The sequence below is a fragment of the Triticum dicoccoides genome, chromosome 6B (genome assembly GCF_002162155.2).
Source record: "Triticum dicoccoides isolate Atlit2015 ecotype Zavitan chromosome 6B, WEW_v2.0, whole genome shotgun sequence".
Lineage (NCBI taxonomy): Eukaryota > Viridiplantae > Streptophyta > Magnoliopsida > Poales > Poaceae > Triticum > Triticum dicoccoides.
The window spans coordinates 397,896,445-397,917,027 of record NC_041391.1 but is presented as its reverse complement, the minus strand read 5'-3'; positions in this window follow the sequence as shown (position 1 = coordinate 397,917,027).

Below are 20,583 nucleotides of genomic sequence, written 5' to 3'. Positions count from 1 at the left end.
CTTTATCTTCAGTTGTGATGCAAATATTAGCTCTGATCTGCTAATAATTGAGATGCATTAGCAAGGAAGTTAGTTTTTTATTGTTTTAGGAAGAGCATCGATGGCAAGACACACGAAACAAAAGTTGAAAGCTCACATCAATGTACAAATTCATGTCGCTGGAGAATTATTTGTATAGTACGTCAATTATGTAAACAAATGCTGGAAGCTTGATAGCATTGCCAGAAGCCTCTTCGGCATCTAGGTCCATGTGCCATGCACAAAATTATACTCCTTCGTTCCTAAATATTTGTCGTTTTACAAATTTCAAATGGGCATATTTTAGAGTGTAGATTCACTCATTTAGCTTCGTATGTGTACTCCCTCCATTCCTAAATATTTGTCTTTCTAGAGATTTCAACAAGTGACTACATACGGAGCAAAATGAGTGAATCTACACTCCAAAATATGTCTATATACATCCGTATGTAGTAGTCCATTTGAATCTCTAAAAATACAAATATCTGAGTAGTCACTCATTGATCTCTAGAAAGACAAATACTCCAGAGTATATTTGAGAACCGAGGGGGTAGTGCAACCGCATGGGAGACTCAGCCCGGTCTTTGCGCCGCATTTATGGTGAGTAATGAGCAGTCGAATTATAAGCCCCACCTTTCCCACTGTAAGTTGCTCGAAAGAAGCAAGCATCAATACACTCTTCTTTGAATCCGCTCATACTACTCCATCCGTCACTGTTTATAGAGCGCGCTTCAGAAAAAGAAAAAAATCTCTGGGACCAAGGCGACTAGCGATCGACCTGAAAAGTAGCATTGGTAGTTATAGCATGGCGTCTATTACTAGAGGAAATAATGCGTACACACATGCATGCAGTGCTTCCACCCTGGGTACACAAATGCATGCACTTACTCCACTCCATAGTACATCAAGAGAAAGATGTGGACTTGAATGCGGTTACTGATGTCTACTACGCAACCTTCTCCTTGTAGACGTTGTTGGGCCTCCAAGTGTAGAGGTTTGTAGGACAGTAGCAAATTTCCCTCAAGTGGATGAAGATGGTCTCTCTCAAACAACCCTGCAACCAAATAACAAAGAGTCTCTTGTGTCCCCAACACACCCAATACAATGGTAAATTGTATAGGTGCACTAGTTCGGCAAAGAGATGGTGATTCAAGTGCAATATGGATGGTAGATATAGGTTTTTGTAATCTAAAATTATAAAAACAGCAAGGTAACAAGTGGTAAAAGTGAGCGTAAACGGTATTGCAATGGTAGGAAACAAGGCCTAAGGTTCATACTTTCACTAGTGCAAGTTCTCTTAGTAGTAATAACATAACTGATCATATAACTATCCCTCAACATGCAACAAAGAGTCACTCCAAAGTCACTAATAGCGGAGAACAAACGAAGAGATTATGGTAGGGTACGAAACCACCTCAAAGTTATCCTTTCTAATCGATCTATTCAAGAGTCCGTAGTAAAATAACACGAAGCTATTCTTTTCGTTCGATCTATCATAGAGTTCGTACTAGAATAATACCTTAAGACACAAATCAAACAAAACCCTAATGTCACCTAGATACTCCAATGTCACCTCAAGTATCCGTGGGTATGATTATACGATATGCATCACACAATCTCCGATTCATCTATTCAAACCAACACAAAGTACTTCAAAGAGTGCCCCAAAGTTTCTACCGAAGACTCAAGATGAAAACGTGTGCCAACCCCTATGCATAAGTTCACAAGGTCATTGAACCCGCAAGTTGATCACCAAAACATACATCAAGTAGATCATGTGATATCCCATTGTCACCACAGATAAGCACATGCAAGACATACATCAAGTGTTCTCAAATCCTTAAAGACTCAATCCGATAAGATAACTTCAAAGGGAAAGATCAATCCATTACAAGAGAGTAGAGGGGGAGAAACATCATAAGATCCAACTATAATAGCAAAGCTCGTGATACATCAAGATCATACCAAATCAAGAACACGAGAGAGAGATCAAACACATAGCTACTAGTACATACCCTCAGCCCCGAGGGTGAACTACTCCCCCCTCGTCATGGAGAGCGTCGACATGATGAAGATGGCCACCGGTGATGGATTCCCCCTCTGTCAGGGTGCCGGAACCGGGTCCCGATTGGTTTTTGGTGGCTACAGAGGCTTGCGGTGGCGGAACTCCCGATCTATTGTATTCCTCGATGTTTTTAGGGTATATGGACATATATAGGCGAAACAAGTCGGTCAGGGGAGCCACGAGGGGCCCACGAGGGTGGGGGCACGCCCAGGGGGGTAGGGCGCGCCTCCCTGCCTCGTGTCTTCCTTGTTGCTTCCCTTACATGCACTCCAAGTCTCCTGGATTCCTTCCGTTCCAAAAATAACTCTCCCGAAGGTTTCGTACCGTTTGGACTCCGTTTGATATTCCTTTTCTTTGAAACACTGAAATAGGCAAGAAAACAACAATTTGGGCTGGGCCTCCGGTTAATAGGTTAGTCCCAAAATAATATAAAAGTGTATAATAAAGCCCGTAAACATCCAAAACAGATAATATAATAGCATGAATGCTTCATAAATTATAGATACATTGGAGACGTATCAGTTACGATGCCTTAATTAATTGAGCATTAAACCAAACGTGTCTAAAGTCTCCGTGGTGGTGGAAATGCCTTGAGAGAAATGCATCATAATGAATTGTGCCCTGTAAACTATGACGGATGAAGGAGTAGTATGAAGGTGCAAAACCAAGTACACGTATGGCCAGTCGGTCAACGCACCTCCTCTTGGCACATCACTGACATGTGGGACCGGAGTGTGAGCAAACCGACCTCAATTGACGACAAAATAGCCAACCTGTTATTCCTTGAGAGAGATGAGGACGAGAACACATAGACGGGCTCGCACGGAGGCCAAGATATATTCGAGCATGGTTGATCGATATCATCATTACATGTTGGGCTCCCGTTTTCCGCCCTTCTCCGGAATAAATGTGTACTTTATCAGAGATTAAAAAAATAAGAGTATAGACGATCCACCATGCCGTTCTAGTAGTAGTAGTACTCGTACTACTAAACCTTGCGCTTGGCTCTTCGCCTCTTCGTGAAGTCGAACAATGATGGTACTCCGCATGTTGGGTACTACAGTGTATGCCTCTGGCAATCTGACACCGAATGAACTGATGCATGTCCGCCGCCTGGGCGAGGGTAGGATGCATTAGTCAAAAGGTGTAAGCGAGCTTCACCTTGTCCTGCAAGCTTCTCCTTGTTCTACGACTTGACGGGACACACCAAAAAGTAGTGCTAGTCCATACTCCCTCCTTTCCGGTTAATATCGCTTAATCTTTTTTGCGAGTAAATGAGAGAGCTTTATTCATATATAAGCATTCTTAGGACGATCATCCAAGACACTGGTCACTAGGAAGCCAGGTACCCCACAAAAATTAAGTAGGAACCGAGGTGTTTCATCAAGCCAGCTCTCGGCCACATTCAAAGTGCAGCAAGCACGGTTCGCACAAAGATACGCCACAAGGTTTGCTGACCTATTTACATGCTGAATAACAAAAAAAGAGGAAATATTACCGAGCGCTCCTATTTGTAACAGGATATGAGCCAGAATTAAGAGAGAATTGTGGCGAGTGTTCCATGCAATCAACTTCCATTATCACATGCGAGAACCCTCGAAGAGAACCAAATGTGTTGAAGATTGCTTTATCACATTTAAAAATACATTAAGAGTGCAGATGTTGCTCCATCCGGTTCCTAGTACTAGTATAATACATACCTTTATAGACTATAGTAGTAGTACTAGTACTAGTAAACTTTGTGCTTGGTTGTTCGCCTCTTCGGGAAGTCGAACAATAATAGTACTAGTATAGTGTATGCTTCTGGTAATATGCACCGAATTAACTATCGCACGTCCACCGCCTGAGCGAGGGAGAGCTTGCATTAGTCAAAAGTTTCTCCTTGTCCTGCGAGCCACCGCGCGCAAGGTTCTCCCGTCCTGCAAGCTTCTCCTTGTTCGGCAAGTTGACGGGACACAACAAAGTAATGCAAGTCCATACTGCCTCCTCTCCGGTTAATATGGTTTAATTTAAAACGAAATAAATACACTGTCTGTCACTGTATATTTGTAAAAGTATAGTCAGTGGACTTCATAATACGCTCATTGCGCTTAATATATACATTTCCCTGTGTTTATACGGTCACTAGGTCACCCTGGCTGAGTATGTGTGTGCATGCACATGTAGGTTGAGCACTTGAGCATGGCCGTGTGTGTTCCATCGTGTGCTCGTACATGCATGCATTAGGGCATCGTGCGCGTTTTTGCGTCCATGTGTACGTGTGACTATTGCATACACGTAGGGGGAGTACGTGTACGAACCACTAAGGAGTAGTCAAATCACACAGTAAGTTAGTCAAGAGAAGCAACCATCATTTGACTCTTCAATGACACGTACACAATATAAAATGGTTGATATTGAGAGAAAAAGAAAACCACTATATATACTCTATAGGAGCCTAAGCTACAAGCCTGCTTTCTTGGGTTGCTCTCTTCACAAGCACAGAACGATAGTGGTCAAACCGTTGGTCACATATCTTGCCTGATCCCGCAGCTGGGGGAAGGGAACAATGTTCTGCCTAGACGCAGTCGACATCGGCGAGGGAGAAAACCCACAGTCAGTGCGTCCCAATCGGGGGTCACGGCGGTGTGGGCCGATGCCGCGTCCCAACCGCCCTTCTAGCTATAGCCCGACGTCCCAGGTAGTCCATCTTCCTTTTGGAGCCGGCTTGCTCCACTATCGTAGCTCCCCACGTAGCTCCATTTCCATGTCGATCTTCCTCTACTTCTACCGGCTTCTACTTGTGATGAGTTTATGTCTCATGAACTAGTGCCAGTACTATTATTCTAATCACACTTCTTCAATATCTTTGCCATCAGGGATGCTCAGCTCGATTTTAGTGGAACTGCACAAAAGCATCGTATGATCTGAGGGTGCCAGCCATCTTTCCTTCGATAGGTTCTACCTGGCCAGGAAATTAAATCTTGTTTAGGGTTTAGGTTTTAAGTCGTAGTGAGACCATCAATAGTTTTTCTTTCGTACACGCTCTCACAACTTTTGTCTTTAGTTGTGAAGTAAATATTGGCTATGATCTGTGAATCATTGAGATGCATCAGCATGCGTGTTAGTTTTCCTTTCTATTTGATGGAATGTTGTAACGGGGCAACCTTGGAGTAGGAATGAAAATGGAGTGGAAGGTTTCCGTTTTTCCGAAGAAAAAATGGAAACGGAGAGAAACCAACATTTCGTTTCGTTGCATCGCGCCATCGAGAAAAACCAATGTTTAAATCACGTCGGTCGTGTTCGTGTCTCACCCTCCTCTACGGCTCAACCCCACGCGGTTACTCGACATGCCACTCACCGCAAACCGAGTATACGATAACTTTCCCACCTGCTTGTCGATGGATCACGCCTCTAGCACTGCTGGAAGAGATTGACGATTTGGGGGAGGACAGCTAGCTATAGGACGGACTCCCAAGAACTTTTTACATGGATGTTGTGGCTGGCTATTGTGACCTTTGAACGCGGAGCAGTCACGTGCACCAGGAAGCGGTGCGGGCGACGCTCTCCCGGCCGGCGCGCCGCTTCAATGCCGGCGCCAGTGAGAGGTCACGTCCGCTCTGGCTGGTCATGAATGCGGAACCAACCATTTCAGGTGGGAAGCATGCGCGGGTGATGAAGAGGGTTCGGGTTGGTCAGGAGCGGCCGTGGCAGCGGTCCGGACGCCCACAAACAAGAGATGCAGTACATTAATATTGCTACGTATATAATTAACAATGTAAATAATGTGTCAGTTGGACAAATATGATTGGAGATGAAGATGGAAATGGGATTTTACGTAAACACAGATATGCATGTCTATGTCTATGTGTGTGTGCATGATGACTATCACGACCTAGAAGCGGTGGCATGTTTTTGATCGAATTTTCTTTCTTGGTACGTTAAAAAATTGTCCGCCAGTTTTTGTTTCTTTTTTCCGGAACGCGCGTATTCTATTTAAAACCACTGCTATGGAGAGATTTTTTTACTCCATTATAGCCTCTTGTTTGACAGAGTTTCTCGCGTCTCGCTCTCTCACCCTCTCCATATCAAAACAAGATGACAGTGTCCACTCTATCTCTCTCCTCATCGGTGGTCACAGATCCGACGAATCCCATCCGCTGCGGGAGGTGAGGAGGTGCAGCGTTGATGTTGTCGCCGTCGGTGATGGAGGAAGCCGATGCGCACTGTCCTCTTGGAGCCGGCGCTGGCGCGGACGAAGGTCCTCCGCGCCCTTGTTCGCTGCCGTCGTGTGGGCAGATCCCGACCGCCTGCCTAAGCGACATCTCGCCCACCTAATGTATAACTTCTTGTACTGGTCCAGCTCCCCAGGTCGCTGCATGTGGGTTTTCTTCTATGCGACTACTCCCCGGCTCCCCATGTATACTAGCTAGGGTTCATCGGCTAGTCCAACATCACCTACTATTATAGAGGAAATGCCACTCGAAAAGTTGTCTTGATTTATGCCTCGGTGGAGGTATACATGTTGTTTCGACAAAAAGTACATGGTGGTTGTGCGGTCATTGTCCATATGCTCCTATTGCTGCTGCTAATCTAATACTATCACTGGTTAAATGAAGAAATGCTATTTTTCTCGAGTATCCTGGTTTAGTTCCCTTCAAGATAATGATGATGCTTCTGTTTGTTGGTGTACTTTTCATTAATTCTTACTGACCATTGAGATATCATTGTTAATCTTGTAAAACAAAGTAACAACACTATATGCCTTTTTTATATTTTTGGAAACAACAATGCGTATCTCTATACCCGAGCATGTTCCTCAATTTTAGTGGAACTACAGAAAATTGGGTGGCCATTGTTGTTCCGCCTCACTGTCCTCTACCACGTGGTTCTTCCGTCCTCGAGCTTGATTACTGAGAAGAAATAGACCACAGTGAAGATTTATCAAACTTCATAGGTGCCTCACCCAAACTTGATGCCCTATGGATGATGCATCACCACGATGACCTATCGATGCTCATGGTTGCGTCTGCCGGTGAAGCTGATTGATTTTCAATGAAAAACAAGCTATCTTCCATCAGTGCTCTTTGCTTGTTACCCACAAAGATGATATCCTTCGTCAGTTCACCTTGGTTGCGTAGGAGACGCAGTCGTCTTTCATGTTGGTGCAATTTTATCACATAATTGGCTATGAACCAAATGTTTCCTCGAAGAAGGATCGACGTTGGTACTAAGAGCATAAGTTTTGTATTGATTTCTAAGCCTTCTCACAACTTTGTCTCCAGCTCCCCTGTAATTTTATTTGTCCAGCTATTAACTTTGATTAAAAAAATGGTGTGGACTAAAACCCCGGATGGACGTAGTAGCCCTCCATTTTTATTTACTCCGCATATTAGATTTGACTGAAGTCAAACTTTGTAAAGTTTGGGCAAGTTTAGGCCAAACACAACAAACCATAATTATTAGAAAGGGAAAACTATACATACTCTCAAACATTTCTGATAATTGAAATTAAAATTCTTTATTTGTACACGCTCTCACACGTTTCCGATAATTTGGCGCATGTGTGGTTGGTCACTTAAGGGAGGGTAGTGTACCACACGTGAAGGACAGGAAGTTCGACCAGGACGCGTGGTTCGTTAGTTCATCGGAAGTACTCCCTCCATTCCTAAATATTTGTCTTTCAAGTGGTTTGAAATGGACTACCACATACGGATGTATATAGACATATTTTACATTGTAGATTCACTCATTTTGCTCTGTATGTAGTCATTTGTTGAAATCCCTAGAAAGACAAATATTTAGGAACAGAGGGAGTAGTAGTTTTCTTCACTGGTACATTAAATAAAGAGTTTCATTTCGTACTTACACAATTTAAAACGATTGTTATGGAGAGAATAAGAAAACCACTCCACTATATATTAGTCGTATACACGAGTACTATATGGACGCAGCTTCATTGACTTTAGTGCACCTGCCTTTGGGTTTATGACAGGTGGGCCCAAATGTGGCTGGCCCACCTGTCATACAGCCAAAAGTAGGTGCAGTTAAGGCACCGGAGCCCAGTCCGTACTGCAGTATATATATAAGCTGGAGCCTCAGTGCTTGTTCGCTAGGGTTTGCACTCTCCACACTCTCGCTGCACTACATATATATATACACGCTGGAGGCTCGGCGTTCCTTTGCTAGGGTTTGCTATATTCACAGTCTCTCACCCTCTCTTCACCAGATCTAAACAAGATTGCGTTGGCCGCTTGTCTCTCTCCCCCCCCCCCTCACAGCTGGTGAAGTAGGCATCCGGATCCCGTCACACCGGGAAGGGGAGGAGGTGCAGCGTTCAATCTATCACCTTCGGCGAGGGAGGCAATCCACTGCTGGCTGGGCTATTCTCTTTCACCCAGTGCCTGTGCAGGAGGGCCACCGACCCCTTCTTCCTCGCTGCCGTACGCAGTGTGGGCAGATCCGGCCACCTGCCGCACGCCTTGCCACATCCCGACAACCCTAAGGTATAAGTTTCTTTGAAACCGTCATTGCTCTAGTTGCATGTGGATCTTTTTTGATCTGTATTCGAATCTAGGTCTTGGTTCAAAGAGGAAAGAAGGCTGCGGTGGGGTGGAGCATGAATCTAGGACGTGGTTCAATGAGGAAAGGAGGGACCAAAAGTAGTATAGACTGGCTATCCAGCCGCTTTGTTGGTCGAAATGGGAGAAAGGGGGTAACCCAGTACACACATATGTAAGGAACCGATCTCTTTGTTGTAAAGGGAAAGAAACTAGGGGGTCGGGTAGTTTGTGCAGGACTAGATTTGCTGCCCTCACATAGGAAAAAGGTTCAAAGAGAACAAATATGGGACCAACGCAGATATGCTGCTTGGCTACATACTCTGCATCACCCATTTATACGTGTGGACGCATATGGTGCTGGCATGTCCCATACAACTATTTTGCTGTTGTTAATCTAAGAATGCCGCCGGAAAATTGAAGCAATGCCACAGTTAAAATTAAATTACATTTATTAACAACTGTTGTTTTAAGAGAATGTCTCTGTTAATATGAATCAATGCAACCGTTTTAGAAATGCTACTATCCTACTTTGTTTTCCATCAAGATAAGTTAGATGCTTCTTTCTATCACCGTTTGTTTCATCCTCCTTTATCGGCAAGTAATTGTTTCCTTTTTTGCCTCTGTTAAAATAGGGGTATCTATTCAATTTGTTGCTATTGTGACATTTTGCTTTGCTACGTGAAACACTTTGCTTGATTTCAGTGCAACTACACAAAACGAGATTGGATTTCCTATTCGTGTTGGTAGATTCGTATTTTATGTTGGTCGTCTTATGAAAGGTCAGTACAGGACTTCATCCACATGATTGTGCAGTGTGCTTTTGTGCTACTTGTATTGGTACTGTTTTAATTAAATGTTGAATTGAAGCTGTTGTATTGCTGTCTTCTCCCATTAAGTAGTGAAAAAATGGGATCAACCCATACATGATGCTTGTTGCTTTGTTACAACAAACTCTGCATGACCCCCTTTATAAGTAGATGGAAGCACATATTGTTGTTGCGCCCACTCTCCCCGGGAACTGTTTATGCTTTTCGTTAATCTAATGCCGCTGGTAAAATTAGGAAATGCCACTCTCAGAATTAACTACTGAATCTTATTTCGAAACTACAACACTTGTTAGGGATTGGCGGGATTACCATTTTTATGGCCGCATGTTTCATCCTCCTTTATTAGCCAATAATTGATTCGTTTTTTGCCTCTGTTTAAACAAGGATATCTATTCAACTTGTTGCTATTTCGATATTTCGCTTTGCTACGCGAAACACTTTTGTTTTAAGAGTGTTTTGTGCAGTTCAACTTGAATGTCACACTGGCGACTTTGCTTAATTTTGGTGAACTGCACAAAAGGAAATCCAGATTTCATATATGTGTTGGGATATGTTTCCATTCTTCCTCGCGAGCTGTTTCAAATCTTGGTCAAGAAAGGTCAGTACCGACTTTCATCCACATGATGCTGCAATGTGCTTTGAGATGTTGTGCTACTTGTATTGGTACTATTTTGGATAAATTTTGAATTGAAGCTATTGAACTATTGTCTTTTACCATTAAGTGACCAAAAATTATTCCAACCCAAACATGGTGCTTGTTTGTTGTTACAACAAAACTCTACATCACCCCCTTTATAAGTAGATGGAAGAACATGCTATTGTTGCGCCCACTCTCCCCTGGAACTGTTTATGCTTTTTGTTAATCTAATGCCGCTGGTAAAATTAAGCAATGCCACTCTCAGAATTAATTAACTACTGAATCTTAGTTCAAAACTGCAACACTTGTTAGGGATTGGCGGGATTACCATTTTTGTGGCCGCATGTTTCATCCTTCTTTATTGGCCAGTAATTGATTCCTTTTTTGCCTCTGTTAGAAGAAATCAGTTGGATTGTTTTAGGAATGGTACTATCCCGCTTTGTAGTTCTTTCTACATGTTTAACCAATGTATTGTTAGGATAATGTCTTTGTTAAAATGAATCAGTCGCATTGTTTTAGGAATGGTACTTTTCTGCTTTGTCGTTCTTTATACATGTTGAAACAAGGCATTGTTAAGATAATGTCTCAGTCAATATGAATGATTCACACTGATGGAGAATTGCTACTCTCCTGCTTTGTTTCCCATTAAGATAAGGTAGATCAGTAGATGCTTTTCTTCTAGGAGTACAAGTTATCAACTGTTATTTCTCAGTAATTGTTTCCCTTATACCTATTGTTGCTTACAGGGATATAAAAATTAAAGCTCGGTTTTATTCCGACTTTGATTTTAGTTGAACTGCACAAAAGGAGCCAATGTGTCCAAGGCAAACTGCTACATTACTGGGTCCAGTTGGTCGTTCCATTTTGCAGAAAGAAGCAGTCACTGTTTGCGCTACATTACAGAAGGAATGACCGAGAAGCTTTATAGAGTATTAGTAGATGCTGGTGACATGACTAGTCTGCAGAGAGCATAGGCAACTCTACAACACGTGGAGTGCACTAGGCAAAAGTGCCCAAACAAGTACAAGAAGCCATGACAGGACTCCACGATCATAGGCATTACATATTTTGAATGGGAAAAGCTTGTCAAAGTTTAATCATTGATGTTAGCAAGAAGACATTAGTTTAATATAATTGGAAAACCTTGTCAAAATTTTCTCATTGATGTTAGCCAGAAGACATGCATTTCATATTTTTGAGTGGGACGCCCTTTCCTGTGAGCAGCGTCGATCGTTTTTTCCTATTCCTGTGTTCAGTTTAGAAGTAAATAGTTACTCTGCTGAGATATTCCTGTGTGAAGAGTTTGTTCTGAATATTGTCTATGTAATGCCAGGCATTGCGTTTGATTGCAAAGTTGAGCTTGGAATGTTGTGGCGGGCGGCATCACGAGCTGTTCACCGTGCCTCCTGAGAATAATGCTTCATATTGTTTTGCATGTCAATCTAATGTCAGTGATTTGCTTGTTAAGAAGATCATCCTCTTCTGTTGTTTCCGTGCTTAAGAAGTTCATCGTCTTATGTTTCATTCATAGCCTATACGACAAATCGGGTAGGTTGGACGTGAAACCATATGATCTTCCGACCAACTCATGATCTTAGGCCGTCATTGGATCATCGTTTTCCAACCAAAACCGCTTGTAAAACTGACGCTTGTAAATAAAAGCAGATGGTCTCGGGCGAAGCGCTTGGTTGGTCGATTTCGACTACTAAAATATACACTGGTCTCTCAAATTACACGCATAACCCGCCGGTTTTACTTACAGACCTCGGGCCCTCGGTTTCATTAAGCCTATATTTTACGCGTTGTTTCCGATGACGAGTAAATTACACTTGTATCTTAATAAATGTCTGAAATAAACCAAAGCTCCCAAGCGCGGCCTTACCGTTTCATGCCATCTCAGTCTCTCGAAGGTGCTCCTAGGTGTCCGATGATCCTGGCTTCCTGAATGGGAAGCAGGCGCTGTATCAGACCATCCGTAAGGCCCGTGAGGCCCTCTTTGTCGTCCTTCGAGTTGTTGCGCTCGCTGTGGCACCGAGCATTGTTAACATGGCCAACGAACATGAGGATTCAGGAGATGACTTTATTTTGACTAGATGACAGTAGGAACCCACTAGGGCCATAGCCGTACGTACGCAAGTGCCTCCTTATTATGTACTCCATCCATTCGACAATGTGGTGCCTATAGATTTTTGTGAAAGTCAAACTTTGCCAACTTTGACCAAGTGTATAGAGAAAACTGTCTAGATCTACAATACCAAACATGTACATTCCAAAAATATAACTCACGATGTATCCAGTGATGTGCATTTGGTATTCTTGATGTACCTACTTTTCTCTATAGATATGGTCAATGTTTGTAATGTTTGACTTTTGCAAAAATCTATAGGCACTACATTATGGAATGGAGGGAGTACAACTATATTTTTTGCTTCCTCTTGGTTTCCTGACATCACGGTCCCACACCATTGTCAACCTATATAGTCAATATAAACGAGAGAATTGCACAAGGTGCGGCCGACAGTTGGGACCAAGTAGCTCGAGCAGTATTTGTGTTTTTGAGGCGTGAGCATTGCAGAGTTTTTCTTGGTGATGTTTCCATTGTTGTTGAGAGGAGAGCAGGGTATTAACTGGGCGGGCTGTGGCCCGTTTAGTCCAGGCCAGATATCCAACCTAGATATTAATTTTTTTTCAAGATGAAAATGGCTAGCCCAGCTATACGTTTTTTTGAGGAATACCTAGGCAAGGTCAACTTGTTATTCTCCGCCCCGCTGGGCTGCAAATCTTTCCTAGGAGGGATGCATTACGCTTAACAGAAAAATGGGCTTTAGAAAATAATAAATGGGATGTAATTGTAAAAACTTGGCTGTACTTCAAAAAATGCACCAAACACGAAATTAGTTTATACAATATTATTTATAGATTTTGAAAATCTTAATTTTTAATTGTTGCGCGCGCAATGTTTCGTTGGATTTTTACGTAATACAAATATATATTTAATCTGACTAGAAATTTTGGGATAAAAATATTTCGGATCCCATCGAAATGTGGGAAATTTTATTGAATTCTGTCTTGAACGGTTGGTCGAAATTATTAATCGTCGTCCTAGCAAGAAAATGGGCTATACGTTTAACAAACTATAAATGGGCTGTAGTAAATTCCATTAGAATTCAAAAATGGGTTGTACATTCTTAGAAATCGCAAATGGGTTATAAGTTCTCTGCCACACACATGTGGGCCTACTAAATTGACGCGTCCCCAAAAAAAAGAAGTTGACGCGTATGCAAGACTTTGTCAACTTATTATAGTCAACACACGGTTCTAGCAGCAGTGGCTGTTGGATGTCTATCCAACGGATGTCGTACTTCTTCTTCAATCTCGGATATTCTAGCTTCGGCCACCCAAAAAATGATTCCTCCCCTGACATCTGGGGCGCACCGTTTCGGAGGCTGACCTGTGGGCCTACTAAGTTGGCGCGTACCAAGGGCTTTGTCAACTTTGTCAATATAAACGATTCTAGTTGCAGCGACCGTACGATGTCCATTTAACGGCCGTAGTGCTTCTTCAACCTCTGGTCTTCTTGCTCCAGCCGCCCAAAGCAGCGCCGATCGTGCCACTTGCTCCTGCTTCCCGTGGCTGGCTGTGCTTCTGGGAGGCCTCACCGCCCCCCTACTACTCACACCGCTGGCCAGGCCATCCCTCCACTCACCCACACCCCGGTTATTCTACGGCGACGGCAGCCTGACACCGCAGCCGAACTAGTGAACCCTCGTACTCCTCTCCGCGTGGGCATCTACTGCCGCGTCTTCCCCGGCTCTGCGTTGTCCCTTTCCTAGGCCTCACCATTGTCCACCGCCGTGGTGCTCTCGGCGCGGCATGGTCAATGTGGTCAACGACCGACTTCCATCGAAAGAGTACTGTATGTGGAGAGGCTGACAGCTGGGTCCATGGTGGCCGCAAGGAAGTGCCTCCTTATTACGCACAAAATAATTATTCCTCCACCTAATAGCAGGGACCCACCAGACGGGCCACCGTATTTCACAAAAAAAATGTTTCCCCCCTGGCTGTTGGGACCCACCGGACGGGCCACCGTATTTCATACAAAAACGTTTCCCCCCCTCTGTTAGGTCGAATCCACCAGTAGTGCCTCCTTATTACGCAAAAAAAATGAATACTCCCCCTACTTGCTGGGACCCTCCTTGTTGGGAGGCTAACTCGTGGGCCTACTAAGTTGATGGGGACGGATGGCTTTGTCAACTTAGTCAATATGAACGATTCTAGCTCTACTGACCGTACGATGTCCATCCAACGACCGTAGTGCTTCTTCAACATCGGGTCTTCTTGCTCCAGCCACCCAAAGCAGCGCCGGTCATGCCGCATGCTCCTGCCTCCTGTGGCCGGCTGTGCTACCGCGGAGGCCTCGCCGCCCCCTACTATTCCCACCGCTGGCCAGGCCCTGCGGCAACGGCAGCCTCACACCGCATCCGAACCAATGAACCCTCGTACTCCTCTCCGCGCGGGCTTCCACTGTCGCGTCTTCCCCGGCTCCGCGTCCTCCCCTTCCTAGGCGTCGCCATCATCCATCGCCCTGGTTCTCTTGGCACGGCATGGTCAACATGGTCAAGGAACGACTTCCATCAGAAGAGTACTATACGTGGAGAGGCGGACAACTGGGTCCACGGCAGCTACAAGGAAGTGCCTCCTTATTGCGCGCAAAATATTTATTCCTCCACCTGACAGCAGGGACCCACCGGACGGGCCACCGTATTTCGTGAAAAAAATGTTTCCCCTTGACTGCTGGGACCCACCGGATAGGCCACCGTATTTTGCGAAAAAACGTTCCCCCTCTGTCAGCTCGGACCCACCGGTAGTGCCTCCTTATTACGCACAAAAAAATGAATACCCCCTGCTAGCTGGGACCCTCCTTGGTGGGAGGCTGACTTGTGGGCCTACTAAGTTGACGGGGACGGAGGGCTTCGTCAAATTAGTCAATATGAACGATTCTAGCTCCAATGACCGTACGATGTCCATCCAACGGCCGTAGTGCTTCTTCAACCTCGGGTCTTCTTGCTCCAGCCGCCCAAAGCAGAGCTGGTAGTGCCGCATGCTCCTGCTTCTCGTTGACGGCTGTGCTGCCGCGGAGGCCTCACCGCCCCCTACTATTCCCACCGCTGGCTAGGCCCTGCGGCTTACAACATCCTCACACCGCAGCCGAACCAGTGAACCCTCGTACTCCTCTCCGCGCGGACTTCCACTATCGCGTCTTCCCCGGCTCCGCGCCGTCCCCTTCCTAGGCCCTGCCGTCGTCCATCGCCCTGGTGCTCTCAGCGTGGCGTGGTCAACGTGGTCAAGGAACGACTTCCATCGGAAGAGTACTGTACGTGGAGAGGCTGACAGCTGGATCCATGGCGGCCGCAAGGAAGTGCCTCCTTATTACGCGCAAAGTAATTATTCCTCCACCTGACAGCAGGGACCCACTGGGCGGGCCACCGTATTTTGCAAAAAAATGTGCCCGCCCGACTGCTGGGACCCACTAGCTACATCTTCGCACGCAAGGAAGTGTGTCCGGGCAAAAAAAATAATTCGCCCCCCTGACTGCTGAGACCCACCAGCTACATTGTTGCATGCAAGGAACTGCCTGACAGACGGGACCCACCTGGTCGAAGCGTACGTAGTGTTGTCATTCTTGTCGCGGACGTGTACATACATATTGGTCGATGTAGAGGCGCGCACATGTCGTAGTAGAGGCGTGCATGTAGCACGTACACGTACATACAACGGGCAGTGTGCAAGAAAGAAAATACGGCCACTTACATACATACGGGCGGGGTCTCGAACGCCTACTCGCGCATACGTACAGCCAGGGCTCGTGTACATGGTTGGGTCGGAACTGTTGTTTTCATGGGGAGCCAACTGGTTGGGTTGAAACGGAATGCGTCGTCATGTTCATCGAGAGGGCTTGGACGGAACAACCGATGGAAACGAGGCCTGGCGTACCACAGAACGGAGGAAACGTCCTTGTATTCGACCGGCGACGTTCGAAACGGGATCATGTTCATCGGGAGGGGTCTGGTGTACCGCAAAATGGAGGAAATGGACTTGTGCTGGACCTCCTACGGCCGAAACGGGGTCCTGTTGATCGGGAGCGGTGTGGCGTACCGCAAAACAGAGGAAACAGACTTGTGTTGGAGCACTAAGGTCGAAACGGGGGTCCTGTTCATCGGGAGAGGTCTGGCGTACTGCAAAACGGGACTCCACGAGATATTGTTCATCTCCAGCATCGTCCTCCTCCAGCCTTCACGGGCTACTGTTCATCCATCGTCGACCTCCTCCAGCCTCCACCTGTGAATGTTCATCCACGGCCTCCTATTCATCCATCCCCAACCGGCTCGATCTATCGGGGTCCTCTTCATCCAGAGGCTACCACGGGGTCCTGTTCATCCACTCCCACCAGGAACTGTTCATCCAAACCCCCCCAGCAACACTCACTGTTCATCCAAACCCCCCAGCAACACTCACTGTTCATCCAAAGGCAACATTGATCGGCTTCAGGTATTAGTAGTAGCAAAGGAATCGCTCGATAGCTCGGGTTCAGTAACGCGTAGCCTGTAGTGCAATCGCTCTGGTTCACTTACGCGACGCCTCGCTCAGGTTCAGTTAGATCCCAACGCCTCGCACCCATGCGCGTACGGTATGAGAGAAACGTGCATCGCTCGGCCCCCGACCACCCACCATAACTGGGAACTCCCAGATATTTTCCTCGCCTTCGCTTCTACCACACTTTTTTCCGTCATGCACGGCCCAAAGAATGTCATGCAGCTGCGTCTCCGGCCCGCCCAGGATGAAAAGCCCATTTTCTGTCATGATTTTTTGTCATAGAAGTAGGAGCCCACCACATCTATGATGATACCGGGGTTTGTCACAATTATCGTCATAGAAGTGTCATAAGTATGACAGAAAAAAATGTTCAGCCCAAAATGTCACGGATGTGTCTTTTTTGTAGTGCCATATGAAAATTAATTTGACTTGCAAACATCACAAATTGAACCCAGTGCAGTAATTAATATGATAGGAAGACAGACCATCAATATTTATTCAAAATGCAAACAAAGATACAATCTACTTGGCACAATCTACTTTGGTCAATGTCTTCCATAGAGATCCCATTGCCTAATTTAAATGAAGAACGGATGACCTAAATATAAATGAAAAACAATTATATACCGAAATTCGATGGTCCAAGTGGCTGGTTATTATCATATAGCCGCACCACCCGAAAGCATCATATAGCAGCAACAACATCTCATAGGAACTCATCATACAATAGTAGCATGCAAATCATCATATAGCATCAGCAGGAGCAGCTCATAGCAATTCATCATATAGCAGTAGCAGGAGCAGCTCATAGCAATTCATCATATAGCAGCAGCATGAGCAACTTATAGAAACTCATCATATAGCAGGACCAGCTCATAGCAATTCATCATATAGCAGCGGCAGCTCATAGCAATTCATCATATAGCAGCAGCAGGAGCAGCTCATAGCAATGCACCATATAGCAGCAGCAAAAGCAGCTCATAGCAATTCATCGTATAGTGGATCAGAATGAAAATTTGGCAAAAAATCTGAGGAGATCCTCACCTTGTTGGATGAGCTCAACCTTCAACAACACCTCAAGGACACTGCCTGGGAGGAGGGGAGGGGGAATGAGGTGCCTTCTGCCACAGTGTGGCATCAGCCGTAGATGTGCGGCGCCTGCCGAAGTAGTGCATTGGACGGACCACATCGGAGTAGTTGCTGGAGACCATGAGAATGAGGGGCAGCGCTAGAGGGAGGAGCAGCCCGAGAGATTTGTCCCTACCCGCCGGCCAGGTAGCCTAGTTGGACAGAGCATCATCAAGGACCAGGCCAAATGGGACCAGTGGCGATGGCTCGCTGGAGGAACCCTAGCGCTGCAGGCAGGGGATCGAGGTAGAGGGAAAGGGGAGAGGAGATGCAAGCGAGCATGGCAATGAACACTTGCGTGTTTGTTTTTACTTGAGGGTCGGGTATGACGCGGGCATGAGTAGTGGCATTTTGAGTGTAATATAGGCAGACAACAAAGTCATCACTATTCCCCTTCCCTTCAATTTTTAGTGAGCTCCTACCTGAAACACCCCCCTCCAAAGCGAAATAAGTTAAGCCCAAGCCCGTTACTCAAAAATGACTTCTTTACATCTTTTAAAGCTTATTTTTACAATAAGCTCTAAAAAGGCGGAATAGAACTGGCCCTTAACCTGCAATTCAATTGTGCATGCAATGATGAATCACTCATGCCCGCTATAGTGTACATTTAGGCATCATCATACATGGCATAACCTAATACATGTGCATTTCATTATAGAATTTGAAATATGCAATGTTTATGTTAGTTCATACGTTGCGCATGATGTTTAAATGCCCCTTTAGTCTGGTGCCCCTTAAATCTGGTCAGTCAAGTGATGGTCTTTAAGCATCCTTGTATGCTTCTTTTCTTGATATGTAAGATTTTCTCACACATCTGTTAAATTGCTTGTTTGTATCAGTCGGCCATATGAGGAGTGTTTGTTTTGATTACTAGTTGTTCTTGACCTAACAGAGCTTGTCAACGATTTAAACACTAAGGGCTACTATAGTGGGGGCTTGTATAACTCATAGGTGACATAAAGGTTTGGCTGTGCACTAAAGTAGGCTCTCAAAGAGTACCTGGAGATCCAGTTCGAAGGTATGCCTAGTTTTTACATAGTGCACACATAGTAAATACTCATTACATTGTGTGCAAGAGATGCGGCGTGTTTCATTATGTGGTGTTGTTTTGTTATAATATCATCCTTTTGTGTTATTCACACACTAGAAAATATGCATATTTATCTTCCAAGGAGACCTGTAACTAGTTTGTGTCACCTTGTAGAGGGGGTGCAATGAAGATAAGATTGAGAATTTCCAAGTAGAAGATGTTAGGAAGGATCCTTGCAAGAGAAACTGTAACCAAGTCATTGGGCCATTGATAGAAACCCCCTCCACTCTCTACTATATGATGTTCTAACTTTTTTGTAAATCAGATGTATGTAAACACATTTTAATGTGTCTGTTCACTCATTATGGATGTTGTCTACTTTCAAATATCTAAAACATCTTATAGTAGTGAATAGTGTGAAACTGCTTCCTGCCATGGTAGAGTTGTCGATGTCATAAATGTCATAACGCATATTCACATCATTAGCCTCCCTATCATTACTAGGATATCGATTACCTACTAGTCGAGATACTTCATAGGGGCAAACAATATTACATTACTTGTTACCTTATATAGTAAATGTAGCTAGGTCATGGATGTTATTGAGGCGTGCACGAATGCATGCTGCCAACGCAACAGTTCAATTGCTTGTTTGTTTCAGGCATAGTTAAATTGCTCTTTTCAATTGCTTTATTGGTCCTCAGTTAATGAGATGCCCAAACAATGATGCCTAATGTTGGGTACTTGTATAACTATTAGTTGACATAATTAAAGGCCTTACCATTTAATTACTATGGCGAAGTGTGCCTAAAGCTTTGAAGTCTATTAACCAACTATTACTGCATGAGGCTCACAATCTAGTTTATACTAGGCTAATGATTGCATAGTTTTGCTTGCTGTAGTCGGTTTATATGAATTCCTCTGCTATTCATTATGCTCCCTATGACTTTAATTGAGCTACCGAATGGCCAACTGCTTTGTTACTTATACGCAACATGCTGTCTAAGTTTGCAACCTGTCTGTGTTTTGGATTTGGCCCCAACATCATGCTCCTCTGGTGAGCTAAGAGAGATTTCTGTATGCGAGCTGCATAGACTACCATTTTTATAATTTTTGAAATATCAGCTGCTTATGCTTCATGACGTGTAACATTATTGTTAGCCCTGTTTTCCCATGTACAAAATAATCTATCTTTCTCGCTTCACTGTTGTAACTATATTTTTGCCCTAGTCATGTGTACTTACAGAAACAATTTGCAGGATGAAGTGACATCAACACAAAGATCTGCGAGCAGTGCGGCATGGCCATTACCAAATGATTATGGATTGGAATTGGAATGTGCTGATGTTCTCGAGCATCAATTAGAGGTGGAAAGAAAATGTGTACATGATTCTCAATGTGCAATCAACAAGTTGAGACTGGACTTGCAGGTATTAGATGCATGAGTCAAAAAAATGAAACAAGACACTGAGGTAACCATGAAGGAATTGGAGATTTTGCAGACTGAAAATTGTGCTATCTCAATCTGGCCAATCCTATTTTCTGAAGAGATTATAGTTCAAATGGTAAGTTCTGTTGATGCGTGTCCATGATGTATGAGCTTTATTTGCCCAGTGTATGTAATTTGTTGTTTGTGTACACTTTATTATGATTGGTGCCGAACTATAATTCCCAGTGGGTATAATCGGCTGTAATTTCTTTATTGTATAGTGTAAGATTATTCTATGTTTCTATGCATTAGT